Source organism: Hylobates moloch, unplaced genomic scaffold (genome assembly GCF_009828535.3).
Source record: "Hylobates moloch isolate HMO894 unplaced genomic scaffold, HMol_V3 SCAFFOLD_21, whole genome shotgun sequence".
NCBI lineage: Eukaryota > Metazoa > Chordata > Mammalia > Primates > Hylobatidae > Hylobates > Hylobates moloch.
The window spans coordinates 46346809-46369938 of NW_026652296.1; the positions used below are offsets into that span (position 1 = coordinate 46346809).

The 23130-nt window shown below is 39.6% G+C and overlaps 1 protein-coding gene across 4 annotated transcripts in view; it reads right to left on the reverse strand.

The window, feature by feature from the left end:
• MACROD2 (mono-ADP ribosylhydrolase 2) overlaps positions 1 to 23130 on the reverse strand; it is a 2131323-nt gene that overhangs the window by 1164195 nt on the left and 943998 nt on the right. The window lies entirely within an intron of this gene.

Genomic DNA, 23130 nt, shown 5'->3' on the forward strand with positions numbered 1-23130 from the left:
AAAATGGACACCTTCTAGTGAATTTGAGAAGATGTGGGTTGGGAATATAACCCATATTATATGATTTTTCATGGTTGTTTCATGTAGACATCCTTCAGAGCATGGCCTCAGCTACCATGTGGCATCATGTGCATGCTTCATACAGGATGATGAGGACTTAGGACCTATGCTTTAGTATCAAGCACCTTTGAAACATTCCCCGTCCAGCAGGCAGAGGACTTGAGTTTCAATCTCAGCATTGATATTAACAAGCTATGTAATTTTTTGGCAAATCCCTTACCTACTACTTGCTTTATCTTCCTCTAAGTCAGAATAGTTGACCCTTAAACATCTTCCAGCACTAAGCATATCTTCCAAATCACTACCTTTTAAAGCTTTTATTCTTAGTGAATTCTAAATCCTTAATTAATGATTTATTTATATCTCTAAAATCTTAAGAAAACTCAAAACTTCGTACAAGTTCATCTTACAAATGAACAAAAACATCTAGGTAGATGACTCATCAAGATTTCTGAGGGTTTGGTGACTTGACAAAGGATATGAGCCCGTGAGGATAGAATGATAATTCTACACTGACATCGGCATGCAGCCAAGCTGCCTCTGGCGCTGATAGGGTGTTGGGCATAAAAGGATGAAGTAGTAAAACCCCTGAGTTCCTGCAGCTGGTGGACAAGAAGATGCATGAATGTGTCTATTCAGAATTTAGTATGGCATCCATGTTTCTGCTCAACCTGGAAAATCCAGTTTTTCTTTTGCACTCCAGTGGGTGCCACTGCAGAAAATGCAGCACATCATCCTAAGAATGGAGTCAAATTAAAAGTCTCTGAGGACTCAGCCATGCCTTGGTTAACAAGTAAAACTGGTCACCAGCATTCTGCACTGTTGAATACATATAATGGTAAAATGTGGATACCTAAACAGAATTTTGATCAAGTGCAGAAGAAAAAAGCAATAGTTTTTGTCGTTGTTGTTTTTTACATATAGTAATAAGCTTCTGAAAACAGAAAGTGACGTTCCAACATGGATCACTGAGGAGTAAACACCTGTACATCTTTCAGTTTAATTCCATCAGGAGCAGATATTAACAAGCAGTTCAACCAGCATCTATTCCAACACCCTTCTAGCTTACTTTGATTGCTACACTATAGAAGACAAAAAGCGAAAACTACATTTTCCAGGTTCCCTGGGAGCTAGCCTATAATTAACATGGAGCCACCAAGCCAACCCAAATGTGTGTGAAAGAATGGCTGCTTGGGAGAAAGCATGGCGGCAGAGTATCTGGTTCTTTTGAGGAGCTGTGCCAGAGTTTCTGGCCCCTGGACTTTAATGTCGTAAGTGACAATATGTGGGTAATAGCAGCAGTAGTGTTTCTGCTAGGACAGTCTAGTGTTGAGGCTGGGCATTTTTGAGGTGTCATCCCTGGCTGCATTGTTCCCGGATTAAACTACATAGAATGGATTCTGTAGCATGCAACCAAGAACTCTGATTACATGCTACAATCTTCTTTTTCTCTACTTCTTGAACTTTCACCTTCTGGCAATGATCAGCTGTAACAACATTTTTTCCCCTTTTCCTGTGGTTGCAAGAAGCTCTTAGCGAAGACAGTCTCACTTACACACAGGATCCACGCTCAATATATTTTCAGGAAGTTGTAAATAGGCAGGTGAAGGCAAGATTATACTGAAATTACAAACTTAAGTTGTATGACTATACAAGAAATTGAACATTAGAAGTTTTTCTCCCACAATAATGCAAGGATGAACTGACAATAAGGTGGGTGTATTTTGTTAAAACCCACATTCACTGGAATCACAGGAAGCCCAATATCATCATCATCAATTTGGTAAGGCTGTAGTGTCAGTTAATTTTATTTCTTGAAGCATTCAAGACATTTCAAATACACTTTTCTAATTAGCCATTGCCTTTGGCTCCCCCACCCCCCACTTTTCCAGCCCACTATACAGGTGGCAAACACAACATATAGCAAGCTAGAGCATTTTTAACTCCTCAAACAGGGAAAAAATATCATGTCAATTGGAAGAGTTGAAATCATGTTCAACACTCTGGGTTGGCTCTGATTTCAGCCTCCTGTGACACTCCACTCTCATTCCCACACATGCAGCTAATGTCTCTGACATGACTATATTGAGTTTGACTTGTTCATATACTAAAACTGCTTGAGCACTCAAACATAATGCTTCCTTTTTTTTTTTTTTTGATGGAGTCTTGCTCTGTCACCAGGCTGGAGTGCGGTGGCACAATCTCGGCTCACTGCAACCTCTGCCTCCTGGGTTCAAGTGATTCTCCTGCCTCAGTCTCCTGAGTAGCTGGGACTACAGGCGCACACCACCGTACTCAGCTAATTTTTTGTATTTTTAGTAGAGACGGGGTTTCATCATGTTGGCCAGGATGGTCTTGATCTCTTGACCTTATGATCCACCTGCCTCAGCCTCCTAAAGTGCTGGGATTACAGGTGTGAGCCACCGCACCTGGCCAGTGCTCCCTATTTTTCTTTAAAACTGCTTCAGATACTTCTCAATTAACCAAAATGATTAAAATGCCCTAGCTATTAAAAAACAAACAAACTCTGCATTTAGGCAAAAGTGTGAAGATGGCAACAGGACAGTCTGGGAAAAAGAAAAGTAACATCCTTCAAGAGGCTACCTGTCCCAGGTGCCTTACTGACACAGATTTGTTATTTCTTTTTCTCAATGACCATGTGAAGAGACAAGTAACTTGCCTAAATTCATGGAGTAAGTATGCCACAGAGACAAGGCTTGAACCCAGTATTGCCTGTCTCCAAAGCCATTTCCATTAAACTCCACCAGAGAGGTCAGGAACATACTGTATAAGGCCCTGTGAGCCAGGCCATTGATAAATCCTATCCTGTATCTCTTTCTTTGCATCTGTTCCAATGAAACGCACCAAGAAATCTTGTTTAGAGATTATAATTTAAGGTACCAATTCGAATGCAAATACTGTTGTACAAGAAACATAAAAAGGTCATATGAACGCAGTAGAGAATGTTGTCATACTCTGTGGAGAAGGAAGATTGGTGAAGTACATTCTACGCTACACAAATCACAAATATCTGAATGACCAAGGTTTCTAGAGGATATAACAGCTCAAGAGCCCCATATGCAGAGAACTTTAGAAGTTAAGCCTTCTGTATGTATTCTGCCAATTTCCAGTGGGGGAAATGTCATTTTCCTTTGCAACGATGATGACTCATGCAGAATCAATGAACAGAGATAGAAACATGTAATAGCCTTTTAAAATCTGGTAATTTGATGATTAAGTCATGCCTTCAGAAACTTCTCTGGATGTCTCATTAAAAAATAGCACCCTGGTGATTGGGTGCAGTGGATAAGTATTATGTATAACCACTATCTGAGGGTACAGTTTTCTGAAACTAAGATCAGTCTGGGACAGTAAGGTGTTTCTTTTTCCTGGATTTCTTATTACAATAGCACCACAATGTTATTTATATTATGGAAGGCTAAAAAGTATAAAGAAAGCATTTGAAAATGGGCATAATTTTAACCAGAGTTGTTAACTCCCATCTATCTTTGAGATGAGATTGAGAGAAAAGGGTAAAAAAACAAAACAAAACAAAAAACACAGGAGATCGTCCCCTGGTGAAAATGATTCTCTCTGAAAATGGCCATAAAAGACAAGCATTACGTAGTTTCAACCACCTGCCTGATGAGAAGAAGTGAATAAGAAAAAAAAAAATCGTGCCAATACCTTATACACAGAAAAGGAGATATTTAACCCGATCTTTAAATATCAGAGCCTAAGGAGGCAAGGCAATTGGGAATAAAAACATACTGAGGATTATTTATATTACAAATCTTATTAGATTTGTAGCTTCCCTTTCAGCCCTTTCCATGTTTTTAATATGTTTTAATGATAGTAACTGTGACAAGAAATTGGGTGATAGAAAATAGAGTAGCATTTTCACTTTCATCTGTATCTCTTCAGAGACTGGTCTCAGATTTCACAGTCCAGATCCTAGTGTTTTTTAAAGCAGGATAAAGAGACAATACCAACAGGATATTTGCTTGAGTCTCCCTATTTCCCACTCGGACAGTGTCTTGGTGCAGACTGAAGAGCTACATATATAAGGGTGATTGTTTACTCTGCTTATCTATACAAAAGATCTTAGATAAATAAATGCTCTCATCTACCCTTTCCTAGTTCACAATCGCATCATCTTATTCCTTTGATATTGTCTAGACTTCCTATATCTGTGGTATTTCACTCTACTTTCTTTATTTTTTTTTATTTTTTATTTTTTATTTTTTTTTTGAGGCAGAGTATTACTCTGTCACCCAGGCTAGAGTGCAGTGGCATGATTTCGGCTCACGGCAACCTCCACCTTCCAGGTTCAAGCGATTCTTATGCCTCAGCCTTCCCAGTAGCTGGGATTACGGGCGTGTACCACCACAGAAATTATTCTGTATTTTTAGTAGAGACAATGTCTGGCCAGGCCTGGCCTCAAGTGATGCACCCGCCTCAGCTTCCCGAAGTGCTGGAATTACAGGCAAAAGCCACCACACCCAGCCAACTCTATTTCCATATGGTATTATTTTTCTGTTTTTTAATATGCTTAACTTTTTTTATGAAAAAGCAAGATTTTTGTTATAAGCTAACTTTCCAAAAACTAAAAATAGCATTGGTCTAATTTAAAGCACTCTTATAACAGCTGAAAATAGATACAATCTATAAGATAATTAGCTCATCATGGTCTATATATGACCTCAAAGACCCAGAGAGGGTTGCTCATAAATGGAAAATTAACTTTTTAATGACCACCAGTCATCATCTTTTTTCAGTCTGAGCACTGGTGAAAAAGTTGCAGAGAAATATAAGATGAATCATTTTCTACCTTTATGGAGATTCTTCTCTTTCCCCACCCTCCACCCCCATTCTACCTGCCTCCCAGCCTAGGAAACCCTGAGGCTCAAGGCCTATAATTAAGAGTGGCCCTGGAGGCCTATGCAGTCACCTATCTTAGATATTTCAACAAGACAGACCACTGGAGTAAGTATGCAAGGAAAAGAAGAAGCACAGTGCTTGAACTCACCCCATGATATTCTGAAGGTAGCACTAACAAGATTTTCTCTAAGAGATTTTATACAGAAAGGAAGACAAACAGGGTAGTCAAGGAGATCACCGAAAATTTTGGCTTGAACTATGGAAGAATACAGTTGCTGTGACCTGAGGCAGGAAACTACAGAAGGTGTGCGTGTATTTTTTGAAAGTAAGTGTCGTGCTAAATTAGAAAGTCAGTTTTGGAGATGACACATTTTAGATGTTTACTAGAAATCCAAGTGGGAGATACTGAGTAGGCAGCAGAATGTACAAGCTGGAATTCAGCAGACAGGTCTGGGCTGGAGATACAAATTTGTAACTGATCAGTATACAAAGCCCTGAATCTAGCTGAGATAAGCAAGGATGATTGTTGATAGGTAAGGAGTTCAAGGACTGAACTTTAGGGCTCTTCAGTAATGAGTGGGGAGTGACGCAATTGGGAACCAGCAACAGAGATTGGGAAGAAACAGCCAGTGAGGTTGGAGGAATTCAAGTGAAGAAATTGTTTCATGTGGGAGGAGCGATCAACTGTGTCTAGAGAGAATTGACCACTGGCAATTGAGAATGATGCACCCTGCTCTAACAATGCTGAAGAAAAGCTTTTAATCTCCAGCTCCTAACTCTCACTCAAAAGCAAAAGCCTTTGTAGAAATATCCTGCTTATATTTGTAATACTTAGGAAGTAAGTTATTTTACTTTGATTGTATTGAAATTCTATTGATAATTCACATTTTAAAATAATGTTCCTGAACCATATGCTCAAAATGCCCCTAGGCTTTTAAAATCCCTACCAAATTGAGGAAATTACTCAATAAAAGGAAATTATCTCACTGACTGTGTTATTAGATATGTAGTTCAGTGATTTTCTGGAAAGACAGATTACATGGCCCAGATGGATAATTTTCTTAGTCTGGTACCATCCACATTGATAAAAATCAGTTCCAGTCACTGTATATCAACATTCGCCTTTCCTTGTGGATACCAGTGCCTTGTCAGGGGCTTCGGTAAAGCTGTAGATTCAATAGACATACTGCACCTTTAAAAGGTTAAGATCCAAAAAAGTTAATGAATCAAATTTCTGTCCAGCAGTATATTTTAGAAGCATCCAGAATCAGATAAGGGCAGACACCACTGTTTTTTAGATGTAACAATAAAATAATTTGGAATATAAAAACAAACTTACTGAGTTCTAGAATATTCTTTGCCTTGCATATTAGAAGTACTACTTAGAAATGCTTATCTAAATTATGCGTGGTTAAGAAGCCATGTAACTGTTGCATTCTAATCACCTTATGAATACCTAGGTAACTAAAAACAGAAAGATACCAAAAAAAAAAAAAAAAAAGCAGGAAAAAACTATACATCTAAAGACAGAAGATCTTGGGAAAAAGTTGAAAAGCAAATAGACCTAGACCATGTATAAAGCAACTTTCTTTGACAAAGCACAAAAACAGTCAAAATGCAGGTATCTTCAATATTATAAATTGAGAAACCAGAAATAGAAAAGATTAGGAAAGATGGGAGATTTGTTTAATGTCACATAGAAATCGCTAGAACTTAGAACCCAGCTCTTCCCAACCCCAAGTTGAGCATTTCTGACAAGGCTATCCTGCAATCAGAAAATAATTAGAAGAACTACTTCTTCGGATGCTAAAAGAGACTTGGTTAGAGAATCTGATGCAATTTGGTCTTCTTAAATGATACATTTGCAATATCAGACACAAACTCTGCACACAATGATTGTACATTCATAGGAAATCCAATTTGTAGTGCACATTACATGCTAATATGGAAATGTTTGAGTAAATAATTTCTTCATTTGACTATTTTATGAGTCACTCTGCTAGACCTATTGGCATTCTCTCAGCTCCATTCTGGTTACAATATACCAAACAATTATCCCTGACACTAAATATATCTTAGCCTTTAATGGCAAAGCCCCAGCCTGCAAAATATTCTGGATATGCTATTTATGTTGCCATTTGCAAATAGCATATATCCTAACAGCTGGGCCAGCTGGGCAGACATCACAGCATCTGGAGCAGAAATTAGCCTTTAGGTATGCAATGACTAACAAAGACGCCAAGGCAAAGAAGGATAAGTACTAACAGTTTCATCCTTTTATATACATGACAATTATGCTTAGCAAAATGGCTCAAATGTATCCAAAGCTCTCTATTCTTGAGAATTTTCAAAACCAATCTTAAATGTTTCTGGATCAATAAGAATTAGTTTAAATTGTGCTTGTCTCAGGCAAAGACGGCTATAAATCAATCTCCTCCTAAATGTACATGAGCAGTTAAAATTACATCACATGCCACGGCCAACAAGTGTTGGATGCCAAATCTAAATAGAGTATATCTAATTTTCACTAGATTGGAATATGTAATACAGAAATGGATTTTTAAAATGTCATGGGAAATGACTGCATTGCCCATAATGTCAATATGCTCCCCAAACACCCAATACACAGATCCAATAGACTAGTAATATACATCACAGCACAGAGTTGATTCACCAGTGTTTTTTGAGTCTATACATTATGTGAAAATGGTTGTGGTTTAAAGGGATGACTGGCTATATTCTTCCAAAATTGGATTCCATATTTCATGTTTATTGTCACCAAAGTTGTGGAGCATATCTAGATTTTTTGCCCTAAATTCCTTAAACATTTTGAAGAGTTAAGGATTGTTTGAAGTTAAATTATTATTTTTAAACCTAAAGCACAAGTGACTTTCCTAATGTGCATGTGTGGAGGAACCCCAATTAAATGTTCTGCCATAAATGAACAAAGTGATTTCCCCATTTTCCAGTTACACATAACCCTTCTATTTTTATTAACCACATTCATTACACTGCAGCTTTATTCCAGAGAAAATTCAAGGATTAGAAGGAATGGTAGCAATATTAAATAAACTTAATATCACCTTTACTGCACATAGCTATGATAACATGCTTAAGGCCTACACTAGAAGGTAACTCTTCACTTGTACATTTTATATAAATCTTGAATACCTCAGATATATCTATAAATACCTTGAAAAAGTTCTGTCTTCAATAATTTATTCTAAAAAGAAGAAAAAATTAAATGAGAGCACAACGAAATCACACTTAAAACCTGAGAACATTTTTAATGAAATTAAAATAAACAATACATAATAGATTTCCAACGTATCTGGTTAAAGGGTATTCAGAAAGAAACACCCTCTGGCCTGTTTACATTTAGGAAACATTAGATAAAATCAGATTTACCAGGGAACATCTCTGTTTTAGATTTGGAATGCCTCTGCAACAATTTAACCCAACTATTATCTTGTTGAGCCCTGGTTATTCACACAAGGAAAGTTAAAGACAGGGCATGAATTTTCAAGCCTGGGGCAAGAGAAAGTTGAGCACATCACAAAGAAGGAAAACTATTTGGTTTTCTAAGAGAGCTGCCAACTCCTTCTCTATTCCAGTATCAGTAGTTACTGACGGGAACCAGGCAGGAGTTAACTCAAAAGGGAATTAATTCATCTACTTTATTTCAGCAAGGGGAAGAGGGTTCTGCAGGGCTGCCAGTTGTTTGAGATGCAAAGAAATCACGATGCAATGTCAGCCTGCAGCGATCCCAGGTGTGCTCACCTGCTGGAGGCAAGGTGGGAGGAGCTAGATTCATCAGGCTCTGGAAGTCTGGAAGCTGACTAGAATGACTGCTCATAGGAGTTGCTTTGATTTCCTCTAGGAAAGGAAGGTAAAGGAGGGGCTAATGGGGCCACGGCAGGTGGAGCCTTGAAATGGTTTCTATTTATTTCTCCTGACTCTTCTTGTTATTTTGCTTCATCATTCATTGACGTTTCTTCCTCCCTATCCGGTTTAATTTAGGGCTAGTGTTTGTTTGTTTTTGTTGTTCAACTTGATTTCCTGGAAGACTGACAAAGAGTCTAAAGAATGTGAATGCCTGCTTTGAATTAAGCCCACTGAGTCAAATTACTGATTGCAAAGGCAGCAGTTAGGAACAAGCAGATTTTGATTCAAGTTAGAAAGAGGCACTCATGGTTCCAAAGCAGTGCAAGGAACAAAGAGAACATGGCCCTGTTCCTGGTTGCCTGCAAGAAGGCAGGAATAAATTGCTTGCCTGTTTAACTGCTTTTCAAAGTAGCAGATAGATTGTTTTTGGTAGTTAAATGTGGTTATGAGAGGTTGAACAATTAGAGTCATTTTCATAACCAGCAATTGCTGTTGCTGAAATTAGAGAGAAAAGTGAAGTGATAAATAAAGGGAAAACATGTCTGGCAGGAAGCATTATTCAATCATAAGCTATCCCAAATGGTTAAAAATGTAGCTTATATTACACTCCTGTGAATTTACAACGACATGGAGGAGGGAACTAGGCCACTCAATTTCACAGTTCCAGGGGAAAACGAAGCTCTTTCTGGAACTTTTACTTTCCCAGCAATGTGTTTGTGATGTATTCCAGATGGACAAGCCTTGAAAAGTGACAGTATCCATCTATTTGTGAGAATGAACACAGAGAGAGTGAGAGCTTTCACATCCTTGTCTTCCTCAAATATAAACACCGCAAAACACAAATGAATCCACTTAATCCAATTTGGGAGGACTTCTTAGGACAAAAGGCTTTATCAGTTATCATCAAAGCATTCAGTTTAATTCTTCTTCCCTTGAGTCTCAGGGGGTTGGGGGAGACGGTAGTTGATGAAATAAAAGTAAAATAGAGCTAAAGACAGTTCTTTAAATGAAGACATACAGCTGATTGTTTAATGTATGGGTAACACAAGACTGAAACACATTAGTGATATGTTGTGAGTTCAATTAAAATATAAAAAGATTTTGACAAATCGGAAACATGATCTAAATCTAATAGTATGACCTTCAATGAAAATAAATGTTAGGACTTGAATTTGGTTTCAGAAATGCGTTAAGTGTGGGATAGAGGAGACATTGTTTAGCAGGAACTGGTAATGAAATGTTTGTCATTTGCTAATAAACTCCAGAAAAAAAAAAAAAAAAAACAACAGTGTCACAAAAAGGGCTAATGTGATATGATTGCAGATGACTTTAGAGGAATACATTTACTAAATAAAGCAGTAACAATTCTACCCTGTGCCAGCTGACCTACATGCAAACCATGGAATATGCCTACCCTCCTATCCAATGTGAGAGGAATCCTGCTAGCCAAGGCCAATCCCTCCTCCGGTTGCCTGGATGGTACCTTACCTTCTTTCTAAGCAACCTCTCTCTAGCAGCTACTTCCTATCTCTTCTGTATCATTAACTTCTGCTTCTTCTCTGGTACCTTCTTATCAGCATTTGATCACACTCAAGTCTTTCTCATCATGAAAAACCTTTTCTAGTCCAGGTGCTCATGACTGTAATCCCAGCACTTTGGGAGGCCGAGGCAGGCGGATCGCTTGAAGCCAGGAGTTCGAGACCAGCCTGGGCAACATAGCAAAAACCCATCCCTACAAAAATAATACAAAAACTAACCAGGGATGGTGGTGTGTGCCTGTAGTTCCACCTACTCATGAGGCTGAGGTGGGAGGATCACCTGAACCTGGGGAGGTCGAGGCTGAAGTGAGCCAAGATTGCACCATTGCACTCCAGCCTGGGCAACAGAGTGAGAGCCTGTCTCAAAAACAAAAACAATACAAAACCCTTCCCTACACCACATTACCCTTGTGACCACAAACCTCTCCTTTTTGCTGCTGAATTCCTACACAGTTACTATCTTCCCTCCTTTACCTCTCTGTCATCTTCATACTAGTGAAATTTGACTTTCGCCCTCACTGCTTCCCTGGAATGGCTCTTTGTTAAAATCACCAACTAAAGGACAACGACCGGCCCTTATCTTTTTTAGCCACTGAGTAGCTTTAGATGCAATTGACCAGTCTTTCTTGAATTTTGTTCTTCTTTTGGGTTTCGTGGATGTCTGTCCTGGTTCTCCTCCATGATGAGCTTCCTATTCTCAATGTTCTTGCTGTTTGTTTTCGTGTATTTGTTGTAGTCGATGTGTTTTGGAGGTTTGTCTTCCTCTGCCCATTCCATGTGTTGGTCTTACACAGGGTTCCCGGTGAGCTTCCACAACACAGTTCTCTCACAGACAGGTGGAGGGAGTTCCCTGGATGGAAATTAAAGGCCAAGTGCCTGCACTATCATGGAGGCCTCCCCGCATTGCTTCATAGGGGATGCCCACCAAGAAGGCAACGAGGAGGAACCATAGACAACAGAACTTCTTCCTATGGGACCCACAGTGGAACAATCAGCTGCCTTCACACAGCAGTGGTTTCAAAGAGTTAACAATATTGAAGACTTTTAAGAGAATTCCCCATAAGGAAACATTTTGAGCTTAAATACATGGAAGAATAGAGACCCGATGTCACGCAAAAGCTAACCTCAGGCCTCCGCTGGGAGGGGCTCTGGAGAGAATCTAGGATGCACAATGGAGGGTGGAGTAAAATGCTGCCACGGAAATGCAAAACCAGCTGAGCAGGGATGGAAGCAATAAGCCCCCTGGGTCACCCAGGAAAGGACAGGAGACTTGGCAGGACACTCCACCCCGAGGAAGAAAAGGGGTGGCATCGCTTTCCTTCCTTAATAGGAATGGCACCATTTGTTATTTGGCATGTAGCATGTGCCACAGAGAGTTAAGTTTGCGTGACCAATCAAGGTGCCTACTTTTCCCCAATATCTCTCTTCCTTGGAAACAAAATTCCTAAATTTTTGCTGGCCTGACAGTGGTCCATGAAAAAGATATATTTTTTTTCCATTCTCCGCTGAGGTTCAGTATGGCCATGTGCCTACATCTGGAATTTAACTAGAGGCAGGGAATGCAGGAATTATACTTACATGGAAAAGATTTGCCCTTCTAAATCGCTTCCTCCTGATTAAGATGCTTTCAAATGCACAGAAAAGTTGAGAGAATTATATAACAAACATGCATACACCCACATCTCTCCTTACAATTGCTAACACTTTGCTGCCTTTGTTTTATGACATATTTATCATCTATGCACTCACATATCTATATATTTTATTTTTTATCCATTTCAACATTGCAGATATAAATCACTTTGCTCCTGAAGTTATCTTGTTTTATATGTTTCCAACAAGTGCATGAGGCAGATATGATCATTTCTATTTCACAAACACGTAAGCAGAGGGCCAGATGTCTAAGTAACTAGCTGAGGTCCCACTGATAGTAATTGGCAGAGCCTGGATTTTTCTCCCAGGTTTTTGTTTTTAACCTATGAATTTCTCATCCCTTCAACCCCACCCCTACTCTCACCGTACCCTGTAGAATTTCTGAGGCTTTAGGGGTATAAAGCCCTTTAATTTTGTCAGGACTTGTATTCTAGAGGGAGTGTAAAAGGAAAGTTCTGATGGCTCAGTTCAGCTCCCCAAATGGGAAGGAGGGCAGAACTCTGACGGAGTTGGGAATTAACAGCCCTGCGTTTCATGATGCTGCCTTTGCTGCTTTTCTCTATTCTCTGCTGGGAGAGTAAAGTGGGCACCATAGGATGAGGAGCCTCAGCAGAGAAAAGAAATGATATTTTGCATTTTCACTGCAAATATTTCTCTGTGAGAATAAACAATGTCATTAAATGGGGTACCCATTTCCCTGTGATTAATTTAAAATAAGTCCAAAATTGAGAATGGACAGCTCTTTTTTTCCCTTCCTGAAAACAAATGCTTAGAAATGAGACCTGTTTACCATAGGTCTGCAGACTTACACACTTTGCCCAACCTCTGTCAGATGCACACAATTTCTGAAGCTGCTCCTTCATCAAGAATGATGACTCGCAGCTACCTTAATGTCACAGCTTGGAAGCTCCCAAAGCAATTGGTTTAGTAATTTATTTTGTCAACCGTGCTGTGGCCATAAAACTTTTAAAAGTAAAGCTCAAGTTCCAATCTAAAGATCTTAAACGAACATTTTCAGTCTGTTGCTGCCAGTGCAGGTGCCAGTGGTTACCCTTGGCACTGGGCGGCCTCACACAGTCGGGCACAGCCGCACCTCGGACGCCGAGGCGAGCAAAGCACAGAGATTACCACATTTTCATCTCCTGACTGAAACCAGAGTTCCATTTAACAAGCTGACAGGAGCAACAGGACCACGAAATAACAAGCAGATACACAGTGTGGTATTTGTCAAAGACAAAGGGCTGAGCTTGAGCTTAATGCTTCTCGAAGGTTTTGGAAGACATTCAAATCATCTTCCCCAAATAGTTTCTGTTCCTTGAACTTCTTCCCACATTTCTCTTACTTGGGGTTTCCATTTTCACACATGAAGCTTTATTTGGTGGCGATCTTTTGAAGACACCAGAATGTCATTAAAGTCTAGGCTGACTTCATTAACGTCTTAGGTTTCCACATGCATACTTTACTCACACTCGTAAGAGCCATGGCTAAATTCAATTTCATTTTATTGTTACATCTTTCTAGAGCTAAATTTACAAATCACACACAAACATGCACATGCATGTGTTTGCAATAAGACTTCTTGCAACAACACATAGCCTCATTTCTTTACGGTTATAAAGAATTAGAAAGAGATCTTAAAAACACAATATTTTTAATCCAACCATGTGTGCCTTATTGTCCAGATTACATAAAGTAGGATTCTTTTTTAAAAAAAATCAGTCGAATCTATTGCCATTTTAGGTTTGATCCTCTGGGAGTGCAGCATCCTTACATTTCTCTATCACATGTATACATTAAATTGGAAAAGGAAACCATTATCTTCCCTGTTTTCTTCAGAATGTACAAAAGCAGCCAAAACAATATGAAATATGGCATGCATTAGAAGAATTAATTTTTGGATGAGTCTGGCAGCATGAAGGAGTTTGACAGCATATGCTAGCAAAAGCTAAAGAGAAGCTATATTTTTAAAACTCAGATATATAGATTTAGAGATAGTAGATATCCTTTTATTTTTATAGATAAATTCTTATAAAAATAAATTCCTATAGCTGTCAAATATGCAGTCAGTCTGAAACTCTTCAAATATTAAAATGCATGGATGGGTCCCTAACTGCTCTTTTATGATTTCTTAGGAGGATCACATTGTAAGAGAATGTTTTGTCAAGGCAAAGTCTTCCTTCTCGGGACGATGCTTTATTTCCCTTAGCCCCAAAGCTCTCATATAGATCTTGATCCAACTTGCTTACAAGCAAAGTCAGTTTCTTTGGCCACTATGATCAGAGTTCTATTCCAAGTTTGGGATTTTGCAAACGTTGTTATAAATAAGCTTAAATATGCATTACCACCACACACTAAATATTCTAAGGGAAATTATCGTTGACATAGACTGTGAGCAGTTCACCTCCCTCCCGCTTAACAGAACAATCTTGAATGAAATGTCCCCTCACAATGCTGTCCTCCACTCTGTGTCAGGAATCAAACACTCCAACTCACATCAGTTATTACAGCAAATTCCTCACATGTTTCCTCTGAGTTAGGGAACCAAAAATACAATAGTTCTCCATATTTCAGCTACAAAGAGTAAGCGCTTCAGAGCTGAAACGGAAATAACCAGAAGAGCTGGGCTTGGGGAATTTCCATTCAGAAACAGTTCTTATAGAAGGAAGCCTGCAAATTGCTTAGAGTATGTGGTATCTGCAGCCAAACAAAGAGAAATTATTCCAGCACCACTTACAGCTGCCTTGCGCTGTGGCCCAAGGAGGCCCAGGACCAAGCTGTATTCAAATCTTGGTTGTTGGTTAATTCTTCCCCCAAGATGGTTCATTAAACAAACTCTAAAGTGTCCTATCAGGGCAAATATGATAAGATTACATTATTAATACTCAAAATAAATATGAAGAAACATACTACAAATCACAGTCTGACATAGGGTCGGGGTAGGGCAGCTGGGAAAGCACACTGAGGGCTAGTCTCGTATGGGATTTGTAATTTTTTAAATCAAAAAATGTTTTGATACTGGGTCTCACTCTGTCATACAGGCAAGAATGCAGTGATGTGATCATAGCACACTACAGCCTCACCAACTCCTGGGCTTAAATGATCCTCTTGCCTCAGCCTCATGAGTTGCTGGGACTACAGGCATGTGCCACCATACCTGGCTAATTTTTTAATTTTTTGTTGAGACGGAGTCTTGCTATGTTGCCCAGGCTGGTCTTGAACTCCTGGCCTCAAGAAGTCCTCCTGCCTTGGCTTTCCAATGTATTGGGATTACAGGTGTGAGCCATGGCACCCAGCTTTTTTCATAGATTAAGAAAAAATTAAAATAATACATAAATAAGGATATTGGAAAACTTTGAGATATAAAGTACAATCCATAAACGATGTTTGTTTTAACATTATCATAACCATAGTAACTAAAAGCCTATTTCTCAGTTCAAGCACTGAGACAAACACATGGCAGGTAAATAATAGAAACAAAATTATAAAATTTCTACTTAATTTTCTATCTTAGTCTCCTGTCTGAAACATGGATCTTTCTATCATATACATATAAGTGTATTTAAGTGCATGCACACAAGGATGCATACACTAACACACTCACACAGCCACACACACACGCATGTGCACACACACACAGCTATCACAACCCTCATTTTCATCTTTATTCCTAACTGAACAGGGCTATAGAAGAGAGACAGAATTTGTGTACTCATCCTGGCAAGTACTTCTGGATACTTTATGTGTATGAGCCAACTGCAAGCCCAAAGCCATCTAAAACGCTGGAGTATATCTGGGGCAAGCATCTTAAACTGGGGGCATGGATGAGCCCCCACAGTGAGATCCTGACAGGTCTCTTTCATACACAGCTGAGTGCAGAGAAGAGTAGACCCAAGTTTGTAAGCCTGTAAGAAACTTCTGAACTCAACTCAGTCTTTCCTTGTCTCATTGTGTGATTTTTTTCCCTTCTCTCAGTTCCAGCTCTTGAAGACGACACAATCCTTCATGCCTTAGTCTTCACATATGTTGAACCCTCTGACCAGATATCTGTTCCTTATTTCTCTGCCTGTTCAACAGTCGCAATTCACCTCCAATGGTTACTGTCTGAAGTCATTCTTCAGAATTCAATTCTTCTTTATTGGTCTCTTACCGTAGCATGTGTTAGGGGAAATGCTAGAAAATTCCCTTGAAGACTAGCTGGTATGCCCCAACAGGAAATTTGACAAAGTTTCCTTAGTAATGACTTTTGAAGGCCATTTTGCTCTAAATATATACTTTAAATTATCCCTTTGTCTTGTCAGAATCATTTGTATGGTCAGAATCATTTGAATATTTAGATATAACGAATTTAATGATCCATAAGAGCATTTGTTATATGATATAATAATCACTAAGTATTAAGTTTGCTGTATTTGAAGTATTTGAATTTTATTATAGGCTTGAGTGATGTTAGCCTCACAGGAGACAATGAGTCAAAGCTAGAGATAACGGCAGAAAGCTGCTACTCTCCCTCCTTCTTAAGACAAACAGACAAGTGGAGGAAGAGTAATCATCAGATCCCTAGATCTAATGATTGGTATCCAAGGATAGTAATCATCAGATCCCTAGATCTAATGATGGTATCCAAGGATGGGTATGCAGTAGAGATGGGACCAAGTGACCTCCTTATTTATCTTCCTGTAGCACACTGTAGGTTAGTGAAATCACCTAAGACTCTAGGTGACAAATCGGGCTAATCACTATCTCCCGTTTCATGCTAAGTGAAGAATTAGACAGGGTGTTGGTCAAGATTATGGACTCTAGAGTCAGAATGCCTAGATCTGAATCCCAGTGCTGTCATTTGCTTGCAGTGTAATTTCAGAAAAATTAGATTGCCTCATGCCTCAGTTTCCCCATCTGTAAAATGGGTTAATAGTACCACATACAAAACATTGTTGTGAGGTTTAATGCATATAGTACACTTAGAATAGCATCTGGCATATAGTAAGGTATTACTAGATGTTCAAGGTTTCTAGTACTTCTTGAGCTGATCTCTATTAGCAAGAAGAAGGGGGAATTCAGAGATCAAAACCCTGGCCAGGTCTGGTGTCTTACATCTGCAATCCCAGCATTTTGGGAAGCTGAGGTAGAAGGATCACTTGCAGCCAAGAGACCAGCCTGGGCATCATAGTGAGACCTTGTCTTTAAAAAAAAGTTTAAAAGTTACCTGAACATAGTGGCATGCACTCTAGTTCCAGCTACATGGGAGGCTGAGGCAGGAGGATCACCTGAGCTCAGGAGGTCGAGGCTGCAGTGAGCCAAGGTCATGCCACTGCACTCTAGCCTGGGCAACAAAGCAAGACCCTATCTCTAGAAGGGGGAAAAAAAAGTGATCAGAGCCCTTGCTCTAGCCATTGATAGCTACACGAAAGAAAAAAAAATCAACTAGCAAAGGAGATAGCTTTCTGTGAGTAGATAATGTTAAGATGTTAACGTCTGGGGCTAGTTTTTAACCTTTAAAACCACACTAAGGAACTGTTTAAACTATGTATTCCTAGAAGTTGCCAATATGGACAATCATTCAGTAGGTCTGGGGGAGGGTTTGGGACCAGACACCTTCAAGTGATTTGTTGCAGATGATCTGAAGACCTCATTGTGTGAAGCATACTCATTGTGATTAGAACTGAGAATCAAATGGCCCTCTTCAATGAGTTTTGATGCTTTTTTGTTCCTAAATAAATGAGATAGAGTTGAAGGGAAGCAAAAGTATCAAAGCATATCACACACAGGATTTTTTCATGAAACTTTAATTTTCAATCACATATGTATGTGTGTACTGGGTTGGATTGAAAATGAAATTCTTATTACGGGTTGTAGACAAAAAGTTGGGAAGATTTCGCTCTAGGGAATTAACAGCATCAATATCAAGTGACAGGCCATCACAAGGCATTCTAAACTCTGATGTTACCTAACAAGCTTAGGATAAAAAAGGATAAGCAGGAAAGCAGAAAGGAAAGGCTAGTGGGATATCAACTGGTGTAAAGAACTGAGTCTCCAAGATGCAAAGAAAGAGCAGTCAGTGGGTTGTAACCAAACTCTGACCCATAATGAGAGTGACATGCATGTGAAATGCTTAATGAATGGATCAGGGACCACAGAGCTCTGACAAATGGTGGAGGACGCCTAAGTTTAAAAGAGACTTTACATTCTAACCAGCAGCCCCTTCTCAGGCTCTCAACAAATTTCCTTTCTGCTGGAATTCTTCATGCTTCCTCAAAACTTGATGGTGACTTCTTTTTCTCTTTATTTGTTTTGAAAAGCTGGGAGAAAATTGTTTCAGTATGTTCTTTAAATTAGTTTCCTTGCAGTGTTTTCCTTGCACACATTAATTACAGCTCCCTTGAGGGGCTGCAGTACTATATAACACACTGTAATTCTGCTCCCCAATTTTCTTTCCCCACTTCAAGTCTCCAATTCTCCCTACAGTCTGGGCTCTATATTAATGTGTAAGCGGGACGTGCATAGCTAACATTCTTTTAACTCTGATATAAGAATAGAGAGGGAAATGTGATCAGGTCTTGAGCACACCAAACTTAAAATGAATAGTTTGTGGCCTATAAAATGAAGTAGATTAAATGAATTCTGAAGTCTCCCCTTCCAGTTCAAACATTTCAAAAGAGAGTTTCATTTAATATCTCAAGTACAGAAAAGAGATCAGTGAGACTTCGATGAGGCTAAGTGAGTATCATTAGCAAGATACGGCTAGAATTCCAAAGGTTCTCAAGAAAACAATGCATGCCCAAGAATCTACATTCGAGCTGTCACTGTACTAGGCTGTAGGAGAAGGCAGTTAGTTCAAGAAACTGTAATTACTTAATTCCCAAAGAGAGTGAACATTCTAAAGTGACCACAATAATAATCATTTGACCCCATACCTACAGAGCATAGAGGAAGGAAAAAAAAGTAGCTAAACATAAAATGTAGTTCTAAAACAGATTTTCAAATTCCTGTTTTGTTTTGTTTTGTTTTTTTTCCAGATAGGTAGAAGCAGTGGCAGGTCTGAGAATCAAAATAGGTCATTCATTGACTAGTTAGAACTGGAAGGTTTATTACAAAACTTAAAGAGGTAGGTCAGAGTTTCCAGGCCCAACTCCTTATTCAACAGCTTGTTTGCACAGCAGCTGTACAGGTGGCTTATATAGGTTATCTCATTCCCTCTGCTTGGCTCTTGAGTAGGTGTGTATACTTTATTTTGCAGATGGAGAAACTCAGGTTCAGAAAGGTAACTAACAAGTGTTAACCAGTGTCAGCATCAGGCTTTTAATCCAGGTGATAATTTACCCGACCTCAGGTAGTTTGCAATAAAAGATAGGCCTATTAGCTCTATGAATGTCAACTTTGTGACCTAATAACATCCATCAGATGGTTCCTTAAAATTTACCATCTTCTCCATTCTTTCACTTAACCAGATTCCAAAGCCCTGGGAAGGCTCTCACTCTTAGAAAGAAATCTTCTGTCAGTGGCTTGATCATTCACAAACCTGGTACCAACACAGAGCAGCAGTTAACAAGAGAGTTAAGGCTTAAATTCCTGAGATAGGGAACAAGCTCCACCAATCTTCCAGCCTGATGCCTCTAACTCTTCTTAATTTATGTTCTTTCGCCACTAAGATCTCATCCCCTCACACTATTAATCTCCCACCTCTATGTGGTGATACAGAATATTTTTAAAATCATTTTTGACATCTCTTTTGACCTGGTGATCCACACCTGCAGTGGTCTAACCCGTAGACACTTCAAACCCATCACGCCTTCTGAATGCTTCATCCTTCCTCATGAAGCTGCACTTATATCTGAAATCACTACTTCAGGGATAACACCATTTACACATTTAACTCTTGTAGTACTGTCTCCTCAATAAGCAGACGACATAAAGCAGGAGCCAAATTAAAAACAAATATTTGCTGCCACCTTATCGTAGACCTTCATTTCTTGGCTGAAATATTGCAATAAATTCCTAGTTTCCCTAACATGAGTCCCATCCCTTCTAATAGATTCTCCACATTCCTCCAAGGGTTCATGCTGAAGATACACTTTTTTTTTTTTTTTCCCCTGGCAGACAGAGTCTGCTGTGTCACCCAGGCTACAGTGCAGTGGCATGGTCTCAGCTCACTGCAACCTCCGCCTCCTGGGATCAAGCGATTCTCCTGCCTCAACCTCCCGAGTAGCTGGGATTACAGGTGCCCACCACACCCAGCTAATTTTTGTATTTTTAGTAGAGAAAATGTTTCACCATATTGGCCAGACTGGTCTCGAACTCCTGACATCAGGTGATCCGCCTGTCTCAGCCTCCCAAAGTGCTGGGATTACAGGTGTGAGCCACCGTGCCTGGCTGACAATACACTTTTGATTATGTGGTTTCCCTGCTCAATAATTGTCAATGACTTATAGTGACTTTTTGCAGTGGTTTGAAACTTGGATTCCAAGTTCATGGATGTGTTTGTATGCAAAAGTAATTATGTGTGCATCTTTCTCTTGGGAGAAGGTCTCGAGCTTTCTTTCAGCAAATGCCTAAAAGGGAAAGTGTCCCCAAAATAATGAATACAAGGCAAAACCAAAAACAGATGAACAATAAACAAATGGGAATCAATAGTCAAAATCCAAACTCTTTTGTTGGACATGAAAAGCTCTTTATCATCTAGTCCCCGCCAATTCTCCCATTTCTTCTCTCACAGCCCATCACTTCACACCCACTGACAAGCCATACTTAATTCTGCACAATATCCTAACTTCCTTCTTTGTCTTTGCGCTTTCTATTCCTTATGCCTGGGCCATACTTTCTCCATTTTTGACCCAGCAAATTCTAATTTACTTTTCAAAGCCTCGTGAATTTTATGAATTGCCTTCTCAGTGATTCCCCCTGGGACATCACAGACAGACTGATCACTCCCTCCTGGACCACATACTGAGCTCTATTCTATCACTTACTGACACAGTGCAGGCAAGCCCCAGAATTGGGGCTTAGTTCAGGAGGGTTCTTGGCTTCATCCAGGAAAGAATTCAAGGGCAAGCTGGTGATGTTAGACTGCAACTTTTATTGAAGTAGCAATGCACAGCAGCAGCAGAGGCACTGCTCCTTGCAGAGCAGGGCTATCCCATAGGAAGTGTGCTCCGAGTAGCAGCTCAGAGGCAGTCCTGCACTCATTCATACCTACTTTCAACTGTACGCAAATTAAGGGGCAGATTATGCAGAAATTTCTAGGAAAAGGGTGGTAACTTCTGGGTTGTCAGGTTATTGCCATGGAAAGGAGCAGTAACTTCCAGGTGTTGCCATAGCAATGGTAAACTGACACGGCACACTGATGGGTGTGTCTTATGGAAAACTGTTTCCTCTCTGGTCCTGTTTTAGCTAGTCCTCAATTTGGTCCAGTGTCCAAGTCCCACCTCCAGAGTTGAGTCTCACCTCCTACTTCACAACCACATTCCATACAATTCTGTATTTACACGTTAGCCTTCTTTTGTGGACTTTTCAATGGCAAAGTCTGGATGTTAATCTATTTCTTTACCTCAGCACCCCAAAAACATTTGTTGAATTAATTAACAAATACTGTAGCCATGACAAGACAAGAGAGGCTGAAAGCTTTAAAGAATACTTCAAAGAAGCAGTTTTAAGTCCTGAGAAGACTTATGAAAGAAATAACATGTTACACTTGGAGACAAAAAAATCTTGTTCTTTTATTGAACCTAATTTGCGATGTCAGTTTCAGAATCGCATTACTGAATGATATTTTGGCATATTAGATATTTATTTACTCTGAAAAAAAATTAATTGTCTTAGTAGAATGGCTGATATCTGTGCTAAATCCTGTTCACAAAAAGAGAAGCAAGCTATTAGGAAGTGCTACATAAAAACCAGGTCATTGCTAGTGCTGATTTTTTTTTTTCCTTTCTTTTTTTTGGTGACTGAGTCTCACTCTATTGCCCAGGCTGGAGTGCAGTGACACGATCTTAGCTCACTGCAACCTCTGCCTCCTGAGTTCAAGCGATTCTCCTTCCTCAGCCTCCCCAGTAGCTGGGACTACAGGCATGCGCCACCAGGCCCAGCTAATTTTTGTATTTTTAGTAGAGACAGGGTTTTGCCATATTGGCCAGGCTGGTCTTGAACCCCTGACCTCAAGTGATCCACCCTCCTCGGCCTCCCAAAGTGCTAGGATTATAGGCATGAGCCACCACGCATAGCTTGATTTTTGAAAAAAGTACATATATAACTATCTTTACAATTCTAACAAGTAAAAGAAGAAAATTTCCCCCTTATTATACTTTATCTATAGTGAAGAATAACGTTTGACTCTTATAAAGGCATCACTTTTCCCCAGGAATTCTTACTTATTTGTTCCTCTTTGATATTTCTGCTTGCATTCTTTCAGAACAGTGGAAGTACCAAGTGAAAAAACAAAAAACCAAAACAAAACCACAACAAATAACCTAGGAGAGAAGCAATAATATGGAGAAAGTGCAAGAATGAATTAGTTGCCCATGCCCAGCCAATTGAGGTGAAGGCTGGAAGAGGTCCAGGAAAGAATCTCACCATAGCTGATGGAGTGGTTCAGGAGCTGGAGATCTGGGCTTGGAAGACACCTCTCTGTGAACGAATGAGATATAGCTCCTGCTCCTATTGCAGAGGATGAAAAGCAGGCCCACAGAGAAGAAAAATGTAGAGTCTAAAGGATATGACGACAGTACTGGGTAGAGCCTAGGTAAATAGCATTGGAGAGGTTATACCAACGAGAATTGGGATGTTCCAGCAGATACAGAGTGACAGTGACTCTGGAGGATGTAGTGGTCTCCCATAATGTGAGGGCAGGAAGGGATCTTAGTCCCATCCATTTGCTGTGTAGGGGAGGAAAATGAATGGAGAAAAAGGTCAAGTAAAATGTTCAAGGGCATAGATGTCATTCTGCTGCTCAGAACTTGCCTTCCTCACTTTTACTTCTCACCTTGCCTTTCCTTACTCCTTGCTTACAGGATGAAGGTCCGACTCTTTAGTATGACATCAATGGCTTGACTTTGCAATTTGACCTCATAGTAATCCCTTTGCTTACTTTTCAATTTGCCTAAAAATATTCTGTGCTTTTCCC